The sequence below is a fragment of the Salmo trutta genome, chromosome 19 (genome assembly GCF_901001165.1).
Source record: "Salmo trutta chromosome 19, fSalTru1.1, whole genome shotgun sequence".
Taxonomy (NCBI): domain Eukaryota; kingdom Metazoa; phylum Chordata; class Actinopteri; order Salmoniformes; family Salmonidae; genus Salmo; species Salmo trutta.
The window spans coordinates 46,595,083-46,608,092 of record NC_042975.1 but is presented as its reverse complement, the minus strand read 5'-3'; positions in this window follow the sequence as shown (position 1 = coordinate 46,608,092).

Genomic DNA, 13,010 nt, shown 5'->3' with positions numbered 1-13,010 from the left:
AGACTTGTAGCATCAGACTTTAATGTTCATGCCGAACAAAGCTATAATCAAATCCAGACATATGCTTTATATGCTTTAGAATGACACAATCCGGTCTGGGTAGGAAACATGGGGTTGCCCTGGAGAAAAGTGATTATTCTCGGAGTGGAACATTTGTAAAATAGTGGGAAAATATTCAACCCTAGTCTAGATCATTCTTTAGATGTTTGGGGCTGCTGGTGAACCATGAAATGCAGGCATAATCAAAGTAACACTGGACTAGCGCATTTGCCAGAGTCTTTAGGGTATCCATGCATTTCTTTATGTCAGATGGCTACTGCGTCTGAAATACAGATATAGATGTCCGTGAGGAGGCTGATTTGTTAAAGATAAGCATTATACTGTTAGATTATAAGAGTAAGTCTGCTAGAACTCAAACCTTATTTCTCCCGTCAAGTTCAAATGTCAGAGTCAGTTGGAGCACAAGTGCACACTGCCTTTATATCATAGGTTTGCAGTAGCTAAAGCTTAATAAAAGGCACACCACACCAAACCGTCACAAAGTTTCTAAGTTTCTAAGCCATTGTTTATAAGAAAAATAGGAGCAGGCTATTATATTGTGGCAAACAAAGCAATACAGTTGGAACCTAATTTGGCCAAACAAAATGACTCAATAGAATGAAACAAAACACTTGCGAACTGGTTTAAACATTTACAAAATTTTTGAACAGGCTATATTGTAACAATTACCAACAAAGACAAGTGCCTACCATACCCAACCAATTAGAGAAATAGGCTAATGTTATTTATTTTACAACAGACCTACTTATAACCTATCTTAAACAGAAAATGGAGCACACAATTGAAATCAAATTTAATTTAGCCAAAGAAAATGTCTCAGCCAAATTAAACAAAACAGGTTTTGCATATTTAAAGAACTGGTTTCCGATTAATAAATAGGCTTACAATAATAACAATGATATACAATAATAGTAATAATGATAAAACAAATTATAAATATATACATTACCGGTCAAAAGTTTTAGAACACCTACTCATTCAAGGGTTTTTCCTTATTTTTACTATTTTCTACATTGCAGAATAGTGAATACCTCAAAACTATGAAATAACACATATGGAATCATGTAGTAACCAAAAAAGTGGTAAACACTGAGATTCTTCAAATAACCACCTTGATGACAGCTTTGCACACTCTTGGCATTCTCTCAACCAGCTTCATGAGGTAGTCGCCCGGAATGCTTTTCAATTAACAGGTGTGCATTCTTAAAAGTTAATTTGTGGAATTTCTTTCCTTCTTAATGTGTTTAGCCAATCAGTTGTGTTGTGACAAGGTAGGGGGCGTATACAGAAGATAGCCCTATTTGGTCAAATACCAAGTCCATATTATGGCAAGAACATCTCAAAAAAGCAAAGAGAAACAACAGTCCATCATTAATTTAAGACATGAAGGTCAGTCAATACGGAAAATTTCAAGAACTTTGAAAGTTTCTTCAAGTACAGTAACAAAAACCATTAAAGGGCTATGATGAAACTGGCTCTCATGAGGACCACGGGAATGGAAGTCCCAGAGTTACCTCTGCTGCAGAGGATACGTTCATTAGAGTTACGAGCCTCAGAAATTGCAGCCCAAATAAAAGCTTCACAGAGTTCAAGTAACAGACACATCTCAACATCAACTGTTTAGAGGAGACTGTGTGAATCAGGTCGTCATGGTCGAATTGCTGCAAAGAAACCACTACTAAAGGACACCAATAATAAGAAGAGACTTTCTTGGGCCAAGAAACACAAGCAATAGACATTAGACTGGTGGAAATTTGTCCTTTGGTCTGGAGTCCAAATTGGAGTTTTTGGTTCCAACCACCATGTTTTTGTGAGACTCTGTGTGGGTGAACGGATGATGTCAGCATGAATATTTTGCACTGTAAAGCATGATGGAGGAGGTGTGATGGTGTGGGGTTGTCACAGCTGTCTTCAGAAAGGGACCAAAATGCAGCAGAGTTAGTGTTCAGCATCATTTAATTCAAAAAAAAGATTACTGGAACACTACAAAAACAAGAAAATAACGACAGCTCAAACAATACTGACAGCATATCACACTGAACAGAAACAATTACCCACAACCCCAAAGAAAAACACACACTCCTATATAGGACTCCCAATCAAAGGCAACTCAACACACCTGCCTTCAATTGGGAGTCCTAATCACCAACAACCATTCACACACACACAAAAACCCTGTCACGTCCTGACCCAAAACTAATCCAATTGCTCCCTCTGCTGGTCAGGATGTGACAGTACCCCCCCTCGAGGTGCAGACCCCATAATGCACCTTACAAAAAGAAAACAAAAAATCCCCAATACCCCAACAAAACCAATAAACATAACGCCTAAACAATAAGGGAGGGAAGGGAGGGTGGCTGCCGTCAACGACGGCACTGTGCTACACCCTCACTCCCCAACCCACCTATCTTGGAGGTGGCTCAGGTGCGGGACGTAAACCTTGCTTCACCTTCGGCATCGTCCACTTTGGTGGCGCCGATAGCTGCGCCGGGCAGATGGGCCACTCGAGCTGACCCTGGCAGACGGACCACTCGGGCTGGGCCGGAGGACAGGCGGGCCACTCGGGCTGGGCCGGAGGACAGGCGGGCCACTCGGGCTGGGCCGGAGGACAGGCGGGCCACTCGGGCTGGGCCGGAGGACAGGCGGGCCACTCGGGCTGGGCCGGAGGACAGGCGGGCCACTCGGGCTGGGCCGGAGGACAGGCGGGCCACTCGGGCTGGGCCGGAGGGCAGTCGGGCCGCTCTGGCGTCTCCGGGCAGGCGGGCCGCTCTGGCGTCTCCGGGCAGGCGGGCCGCTCTGTTGTCTCCGGGCAGGCGGGCCGCTCTGGCGACTCCGGGCAGGCGGGCCGCTCTGGCGACTCCGGGCAGGCGGGCCGCTCTGGCGACTCCGGGCAGGCGGGCCGCGCTCTGGCGACTCCTGACTGGCGGGCCGCTCTGGCGACTCCTGACTGGCGGGCCGCTCTGGCGACTCCTGACTGGCGGGCCGCTCTGGCGACTCCTGACTGGCGGGCCGCTCTGGCGACTCCTGACTGGCGGGCAGCTCTGGCGACTCCTGACTGGCGGGCAGCTCTGGCGACTCCTGACTGGCGGGCAGCTCTGGCGACTCCTGACTGGCGGGCAGCTCTGGCGACTCCTGACTGGCGGGCAGCTCTGGCGACTCCTGACTGGCGAGGCTGGGCTGACACACTAGACGCCTGATGCGTGGGGCTGGTACTGGACGTGCCAGCCTGGAGACACACACCTCCATGCTAGTGCGGGGAGCTGGCCTGGGGCTCCATTCTTGCCCCGCAAAACTGCCCTTGTGCCCCCCCCCAAAAAAATTATTGGGGCTGCCTCTCGAGTTTCCTAAACTCTTCCATCACCCTGGAAACGCTCCTCCTTAACTCTGCCCATGTCCATCCTTCCTCCTCGTTCCTCTGCTGCTTGGTCCTGGTTTGGTGGGTAATTCTGTCACAGCTGTCTTCAGAAAGGGACCAAAATGCAGCAGTTAGTGTTCAGCGTCATTTAATTCAAAAAAAAGATTACTGGAACACTACAAAAACAAGAAAATAACGACAGCTCAAACAGTACTGACAGCATATCACACTGAACAGAAACAATTACCCACAACCCCAAAGAAAAACACACACTCCTATATAGGACTCCCAATCAAAGGCAACTCAACACACCTGCCTTCAATTGGGAGTCCTAATCACCAACAACCATTCACACACACACAAAAACCCTGTCACATCCTGACCCAAAACTAATCCAATTGCTCCCTCTGCTGGTCAGGATGTGACAGGGGTGCTTTGCTGGTGACACTGTCTGTGATTTATTTAGAATTCAAGACACAGTGAACCAGCATGGCTACCACAGCATTCAGCTCACAGTTGTTTTGGTCACAGAGCCCTGCTTCTGTAAACCAGATGAAACATTAACTGGGAGAGGGCAGTCGATTTCCTTCAGCTAATTAAGCCAATATTTGTTCACTCCTCCTTTTTCAAATTCATCGTATAGACCAATACGATCTGCGAGGTACTTACAGTTAAAAATGCTGTCACAGAGAAACCAAAAACTACTCAAACCATCCATACCATATCATATAGTGCCTTCAGAAAGTATTCATACCCCTTGACTTATTCCACCTTTTTTTTGTGTTACAGCCTGAATTTTTAAAAATCGATTAAATAGAAATTAAATTGTATTTATGTAGTCTCATCCATCTAAAAATGTAGTCTCATCCATCTACATACAATACCCCATAATGACAAAGTGAAAACATGTTTTCAGAAAGTTTGCAAATTTATTGGAAATGAAATACAGAAATCTCATTCACGTAAGTATTCACACCCCTGAGTCAATACATATTACAATCACTTTTTGCAGCAATTACAGCTGTGAGTCTTTCTGGGTAAGTCTCGAAGAGCATTGCACACCTGGATTGTACAATATTTGTCCATTATTCTTTTTAGCTCTGTCAAGTTGGTGGTTGATCATTTCTAGACAGCCATTTTCAAGTCTTGCTATAGATTTTCAAGCAGATTTAACTCAAAACTGTAGCTACAGTAGGCTGCTCAGGAACATTCAATGTCGTCTTGGTAAGCAACTCCAGTGTATATTTCGCCTTGTGTTTTAGGTTATTGTCCTGCTGAAAGGTACATTTGTGTCCCAGTGTCTTTTTTGCAGTTTTACTTTATTGCAAACAGGATGCATGTTTTGGAATATTTTTTAACTACCATGTTGTTGATCGATTTTCAGTTTTCCCCTATCACAGCCATTAAACTGTTTTAAAGTCCCTATTAGTCTCATGTCGAAATCCCTGAGCGGTTTCCTTCCTCTCCAGCAACTCAGTTAGGTACTTTTGTACTGACTGGATGTTTAGATTTTTTTTACCAGGTAAGTTGACTGAGAACACATTCTCATTTACAGCAACGACCTGGGGAATAGTTACAGGGGAGTGGAGGGGGATGAATGAGCCAATTGGAAGCTGGAGATTAGGTGGCCATGATGGTATGAGGGCCAGATCGGGAATTTAGCCAGGATACTGGGGTTAACACCTCTACACCCCTAATGAAAGCAGTGCCACAGATGGCATCTCCTAGAATAATGACATGGGCAGTAACACTACAAGCATATGAGTATGTTATTACTTACAGAGCAGGCAAGGACAATGGTAATGCAGATGCTCTCAGCCGACTCCCTCTCCGAGAGTGTCCAAGCAGTCCACCTCCGGAGGAACGAGTGCTGATGTTGGACAAGGAGAACAGCCCACTGATGACCTCCCAGCAAATCTAGAGCTGGACAGCGAAAGATCCAGTCCTGTCGAGGGTCCGTGAGTACACACTGAGGAGGTGGCCAGATCACAATGTGGGACCCGAGTTTGCTCCATACAAACAGAGACAGCACGAGCTAGGTGCCCAGGACGGCTGTGTGCTGTGGGGAGCCCGTGTCATCGTTCCAGAGAGAGGACACACAGCGATGATGAAACAGCTACATCAGAGTCATCCCGGCATGACCAGAATGAAAGGCTTGGCCAGGAGCTACATGTGGAGGCCTAATATGGACTCTGACATTGAAAGGAAGGTAGTCATGCACCACATGTCAAGAGCAAAGGAAAGCACCTGCTAGTGCGCCACTCCATGCATGGGAGTGGCCCATTAAGCTCTGGAGAAGGCTACGCATAGACTATGCAGGTCCTTTCATGGGGAAGCTGTTTTTGGTGATAGTAGATGCTCACTCAAAATGGCTGGATGTATATCTAGTGAGCTCAGCTACATCTGCTGCGACCGTGCCTCAGGAACCGTTTCAGTATTCATGGCATTCCAGAGATGATTGTTTCAGACAATGCTCAGCGTTTTGTGTGTGAGAACAGTAAGGAGTTCATGACAAAGAATGGAATCACACATGTCCCTTCGGCACCACACCATCCTGCGCCGAATGGTTTGGTAGAGAGACGTTCAGACGTTCAAAGAGCTAATGAAAAAGAGAGCAGGCTACTCTTTGGAGACAAAACTGAGTAGAGCATTGTTTAGCTATTGTGTCACGCCACAGTCAACCACCGGACTTTCACCGGCTGAGATGATGATGGGGAGGAAGTTGAGGTGCGCGTTAGACTTGATACACCCAGCCCTAAAGAGTAAGGTGCAGGCTAAGCAAGCAGGACCGAAAACTTACCATGAGAAACATGCAAAATATCGCAGTTTTGTAGTCGGAGACTCAGTGTATATCAAGAACTTTGGGCATGGACCTAAATGGATACATGGTCTGGTTCAAGAAATCACAGGGCCTGTGTCATACACTGTGCTAGTGGGGGATGGTAGAGGAGTACGTAGGCACATGATCAGCTGTTCAGCAGACAGGAAACAGATTATGCAGAGCCAGTGACAGACAACAGAGATGAGGACAGCAGACACAAACAGGACTATGCAGAGCCAGTGACATGCAACACAGAGCTCAGTCCAGCAGGCAAGGAGTTACCACAGGACACAGGTACTCCACGGCCACCAACGGACAATGCACTTCTTAAGAAAACCAACAAAGGTTCACCTAGAGGGGAATTGCGACGCTCTCTAAGAGTTAGGAAACCTCCAGCTCATTTTGGAGAGTTTGGAAAGAAAAGGAGATATTTGTTTCTCATGGGCTAGAATGCGCCCTTATCTCCTTTAGGAAGTAAGGTAGTCTACCCTTGTTTCCAATAAACAAAAGTGAAAAGACAATGCAAACATTGAATCAGTTGTTCAGTTGATATAAGAAACACACTGGAAGGTTATGTCATTGATGCTAAGTGAAGAGATTACTTACCAGTTACAATGAGAATGGTTGCTGTTATTGTTGTTGGAATACTCATACAGTAGGTGTTAAATCTGAAAATGTTCAACTAACCGAGAGTTAGTTCAGATTTATGGGGGGAGGAGTGTTATAGAGTGATAAATGATGCTGGCTCATCTAACCAATAGGCGGCGCTATCACCGGTCCTAGGCTGGTAACCGTTCTACGAGCAATAGATAGCTGAGTATTGGTCTCCGTGATTGATAGTGGTGTAAATCAGTTCCTAATAAATTACAAGTAAAGATTACATCCTGTGTCCTCCAATTATATGTAGGTCTATTCAAGATACTACACACCACAACACTGAATAAAAAAAATACAATAATTAAATAAAACAAAAAACAAATAATTCATTAAAACCCCAATCTATTGGACATATTCTCTAAAACATCCCCTTGAGCCATTGAGATCACCAATTTTGGACAGTTTGCATACCATGTCCAAATTCTAGAACAAATCATTCTGATCCTCTTTTTTTCCTGAAATGACACATACATCTAAAATGTAACATAATCTGTCAAAAATGTTGTACTTCAGAGAAGTGAAAGTCAACAGGAGAGAAGCCACAGGATGGGTTTGCGCCCACGAATACCGAGGACAGAATCCAGAACAACCCAGAGGAACTGCACCTTAACAAACAGCCAGGAAGGTAAGATCACCGTAACTATACTAAACAAAAATATAAACGCAAAATGTAAAGTGTTGGTAACATGTTTCATGAGCTGAAATAAAAGATCCCAGAAATTTTCCAGATGCACAAAAAGCTTATTTCTATGAAACGTTATGCACAAACTTATTAACATCCCTGTTAGCGAGCATTTCTCATTTGCCAAGATGATTCATTCACCTGACATGTCTGTTATATCAAGAAACTGATTAAACAGCAGGATCATTACACAGGTGTACCTTGTGCTTAAGACAATAAAAGGCCACTCTAAAATGTGCAGTTTTGTCACACAACACAATGCCACAGATGTCTCAGGTTTTTAGGGAGCGTTCAATTGGCATGCTGACTGCAGGAATGTCCACCAGAGCTGTTGCCAGAGAATTTAATGTTCATTTCTCTACCATAAGCCTCCTCCAACGTCGTTTTTAGCGAATTTGGCAGTACGTCCAACCGGCATCACAACAACAGACCACGTGTAACCACGCCAGCCCAAGACCTCTACATCCGGCTTCTTCACCTGCGGGATCGTCTTAGACCAGCCGACCGGACAGCTGATGAAACTGAGGAGTGTTTCTGTCTGTAATAAAGTCCTTTTGTGTTCAAAAACGAATTCTGATTGGCTGGGCCTGGCTCCCCAGTGGGATTTTATTATATGAACTGTAACTCCGTAAAATCGTCGCCATTTTTGCATGTTGCGTTTATATTTTTGTTCAGTATAATTACTTATAGTGACGTGCACTATAGCCATATGTACTGCAGCCTTGGTCCCAACGGGATGGATCTGACTGGTCTCATCTGATGCTCTACAGGCATTATCTCTTCAATGCAAGAACTGCATCTAATATCAACATTCAGACAGGGAGAAGACAAACCACTCCTAGTCTTACACAAATATAATTTGAAAAGAAAACAGCAAATTGAGTGCTTGATTAAGTTCAATATTGGTTATGGTTGGTCATAGCTCTGTTTCATTTTGACATTAAATATTATATTTGTCACTCTGATCTGGGAATCAAATTTGTTGTCCAATGTAGAATATGATCCTACTTATGAAATTCTAGAGACCAAATTAACTTCATGCAAATGTTAACAGTCGTAGTAGTTTTGTCTATAGTGTCTTATCAGCAGTATAGACAGCAGTGTTCAGTATATCTATAATTAAAACCAAGACTGCCTGTCATTGGTTGATAAATAAAGTGGGTTTAATAATTCGTGTTCTATTTTGATTTAATAGAGGCCTACCATTACTTACAGCGTTCTAAATGAGTTGATTGTCCAAATGATGTCATCAATTATATTTGGACAAATCCTCTGCTCTTGCAGAATGTCTGGTGCCAGGCTGTTACTGTTCATACAGAGCCTGTCTCTTAGGAAGCCCATGGAGCCAGAGGGGTAGGTGTCCAATTTCAAACAATGTTTGATGACCCTTGACCTGGTGGCTCTGGGGGATAGCAGCACACTGGAGGCTGGCGTGTATGTGCTGTCAGGAGATATGGCCAGGGTCGTGGTTGGGCCCAGTTTAATTATATATTTCCTTGCGGCAGCAATAGCCTCCATCTTTGCAGGGCTGTGCTATGCTGAATTTAGAGCTTGGGTGCCCAAGACTGGCCCTGCCTATCTCTACAGCTATGTGACAGTGGGGGAGATTTGGGCCTTCATCACTGGCTGGAACTTGCTGCTGTTATGTCATAGGCATGTCAAATTTAATAATCAATATAAAATATTAGATATAAGCTGTTTTATTGGATGCTCCGTCAGAGCTCAAGCCCATACGGACCAAAATATATCAACAATATCAATCAGAGCTCACTGCTGCATTGAAAATGTCTCATTGTCATACTGTAAAAATCCTTTATACAAAGCAGACGTAACCACCTTTGGTTTCTCGATACAGTATGTTTCTTCTCTGATCAGGATACATCAAGTGTAGCCAGGGCATGGAGTGGGACCTTTGATGACCTCATTGGAAATGCCATTGCCAACTCTTTGGGTTAACAATGGATTTACCAGGCCTTGCTTCCTACCCAGACTTCTTTGCTGCTGCTCTCAGAATGCTGTTGGCAGGCAAGTTATATTATCAAAAAGGTTTAATGGGGCAAAATAACTGGTAAATGGTGACAGTAAAGAACTCTTTAACTATATATATTGTATACTGAACAATGACCTTACTCTTGGTTCTAACAATTTATCACTTGTTTCTTCCATAGGGATTTGGCATTTAAAGAGTCTGCTATTGTGAATAAGATTTTTTACAGCAGTAAATACAGTAGTGTTTGTTTTTGTTATCATCGCTGGCTTCATCAAAGGTGACATTGACAACTGGTACATTAGTGAGGACACTATCCTGAATGGAACAACAAATGAGTAGGAACTTTATACATTTTTTAAATGTTAATCTCAGCACTATTATGAAATACAATGTGTTCTAATAAAGTACAGTAAATTGATATTCAAACAACATAAAGTGTGTCATATATCCCTTCAGAAACTTCACATCTGCACTAAATTAAATCAAATATATTTGCAGATGGATACACTGCTACCATGAAGGGATGCACCTGACTGGCAATGATGTTCAGATATCCTGTGGCACTCAAATGTTGCAACACTTAGATTTTAGATACAAAACTATTCACATGCTTCATAATTCGCAGTTGTAAATGAGAACTTGTTCTCAACTGGCCTACCTGGTTAAATAAAGGTGAAACAAAAAAATGTATGATCTCCTTAACTATAGAAGTTGAATAAATTAATATTATTATTATTAATATTATTTTGGCCTCCTCACTGGTCATTGGAAGAGGAAATGTAAACTCTATTTGCTAGAAAGGTAAAGATATCTTGGCGGTGGAGAGAAAATGTTGCTTTTGTACATTTTTCCATTGAGCTGAAAGAAAAAATTGTAGATTTTAAGCTAATTTCCAACAATTCTACACAAAGCTGAGAAAGAACTTTGCAGTTTCAAAGCAAATTTCCTGCAATTCTATACATTTTGCCATGGCTGCTCAAACATAACAAAAACAATTGGCATGTGCCCTGAATGCCTGATTTCTTTTTATTTTCGATCCCTGACTGTATAGATTTTATTTGTTTGTTGTTCTCAAAGATGGTATACAAATATAATTTCTTTATAATGACTGTAATGTCCTCCATATTATGGGGATAGTTTGAGATTTTTGCAGTGAAGCCATTTATCTACTCCCCAGAGTCGGATGAACCGGTACAGCTAGCATGCTAACTGTTCCGTAGACTTCCAGTCATTGTGCTAACACTAATTAGCATTTGCTCGTGAAACTACCTCTAATATTATTCATACTGGATACAGAGACATAAAATGGTATTCACGATGGTATTCTCTTGTATCTAGCGATATTCATAAAAATGTTTTTGTCATATTAAAAAATCCCCACAAATATTTCCCCCCAAAAAATAAGCAGGCCCCCTGCAGTACCTCCATAGACCACCAGCGGGGCGCGGAAAAACCCCAGAGCCAGATAGAACAAGGGATTGGCATCCGCCAGCAATATTAAAACTTCCGTTTTTCCGATTTTGCCTTCAAAGTAAAAGTCTTCGGTGAAACGCTAAGTGTATGATACAAAATCTTTTTTTTGCAGCTTTGGATAGTTCAAATATTCAAATTATTTAACAAAATTATAGCTACCTCAGGGAAAAATCTAAACTAAAGAGAATGACTACTTTATATAAGATAATTAATATTATAAGGTGGAGCACATTGCGAAATGGCTGTGTTTAATATTGTAATGTTATGTTATGACTGGTGCTATGCTTAAAAGTGTTTCTTGGTTCTTACAGATCCTATCACGTCATAATTTATTTCCAGTTTGGTTGAGATGTATTCATGGATGATTATATGGACTAGTGGCTTATACACTGAGTATACAAAACATTAAGGACACCATCCTAATATTCAGTTGCTGTCCCCCTTTTGCCCTCAGAACAGCCTCAATTCGTTGGGGCATGGACTCTACAAAGTGTCTAAAGCGTTCCACAGGGATGCTGGCCCATGTTGTCTCCAATGCTTCGCACGGTTGTGTCAAGTTGTCTCGATGTCCTTTGGGTGGTGGACCATTCTTGATACACACGGGAAACTGTTGAGCGTGAAAAACCCAGAAGCTTTGCAGTTGTTGACACAAACCGGTGCGCCTGGCACCTACTACCATACCCCGTTCAAATGGATTATAGCTTTCACCTGGATTCACTTGGTCAGTGTGTGTCATGGAAAGAACGAGTTCTCCTAATGTTTTGTACACTCAGTGTACGTCTTGTTCTAGTAGCACCCTCTAGTGGCTGAAAGCCTCAAGTCCGAGTTGTGTGAAACCATAAAGCTATGTGCTGTACCCAGCAGTTGTCTTACTATCTTTCAGTGCTGGAAAAAAAAATACTTGAGTAAAAGTAAAGATACGTTCATAGAAAATTACTCAAGTAAGTGTGAAAGTCACCCAGTAAAATACAACTTGACACAAAGTTGGAAGCACAGAATCATCTAGAATGTAATTGTATGCTGTAGCATTAAGATTTCCTTTCACTGGAACTAAGGGGCCTAGCCCGAACCATGAAAAACAGCCCTAGACCATTATTCCTCCTCCACCAAACTTTACAGTTGGCACTATACATTCGGGCAGGTAGCGTTCTCCTAGCATCCGCCAAACCCAGATTCGTCAGTCTGACTGCCAGATGGTGATGTCAAGCTTGGGCGTAGTGGGTGAGGAATCAAGCGCAGGAAGCAGCGATACAGGGTAGTGGCTTTTAATGAGCACAACGGCGAAACACAAGCCACCCCAACAGCGAGCAAGAGCGCACACAAAACAATGTGCCCCAAACACAGGGGACAGAAAACAGTCGGCGCAAAACCACGCACTAGAGCATAAACACAATCAGCGTGAACACAAGCCAAAATACAGAGCAACACAATCACGTACAAAACCATACATCCTACGCTAACCTAAATAACCCCCCCCCCTTTCTAATGACTAACCCAAAACAGGTGCGTGCCTACCTAGACCTAACCAAACGAAAGTGAAACAAAAAGGGATCGATGGCAGCTAGTAGGTCGGCGACGACGACCGCCGAGCCCCGCCCAGCCGAGGAGGGGCGCCACCATCCGTCACTGTCGTGACAGTACTCCCCCCTGACGCGCGGCTCCCGCAGCGCGCCGTCGCCAGCCTCGAGGACGCCCCGGAGGGCGAGGCGCAGGGCGATCCGGATGGAGGCTGTGGAACTCCCGGATGAGCGCTGGGTCCAGTATGTCCTCCACCGGTACCCAGCACCTCTCCTCCGGGCCGTACCCCTCCCAGTCCACGAGGTACTGCAGGCCCCTCGCCCGGCGTCTGGAGTCCAAGATGGATCGGACTGTGTACGCCGGGGCCCCCCCGATGTCCAGGGGGGGTGGAGGGACCTCCCGTACCTCATTTTCCTGCAGCGGACCAGCTACCACCGGCCTGAGGAGAGACACA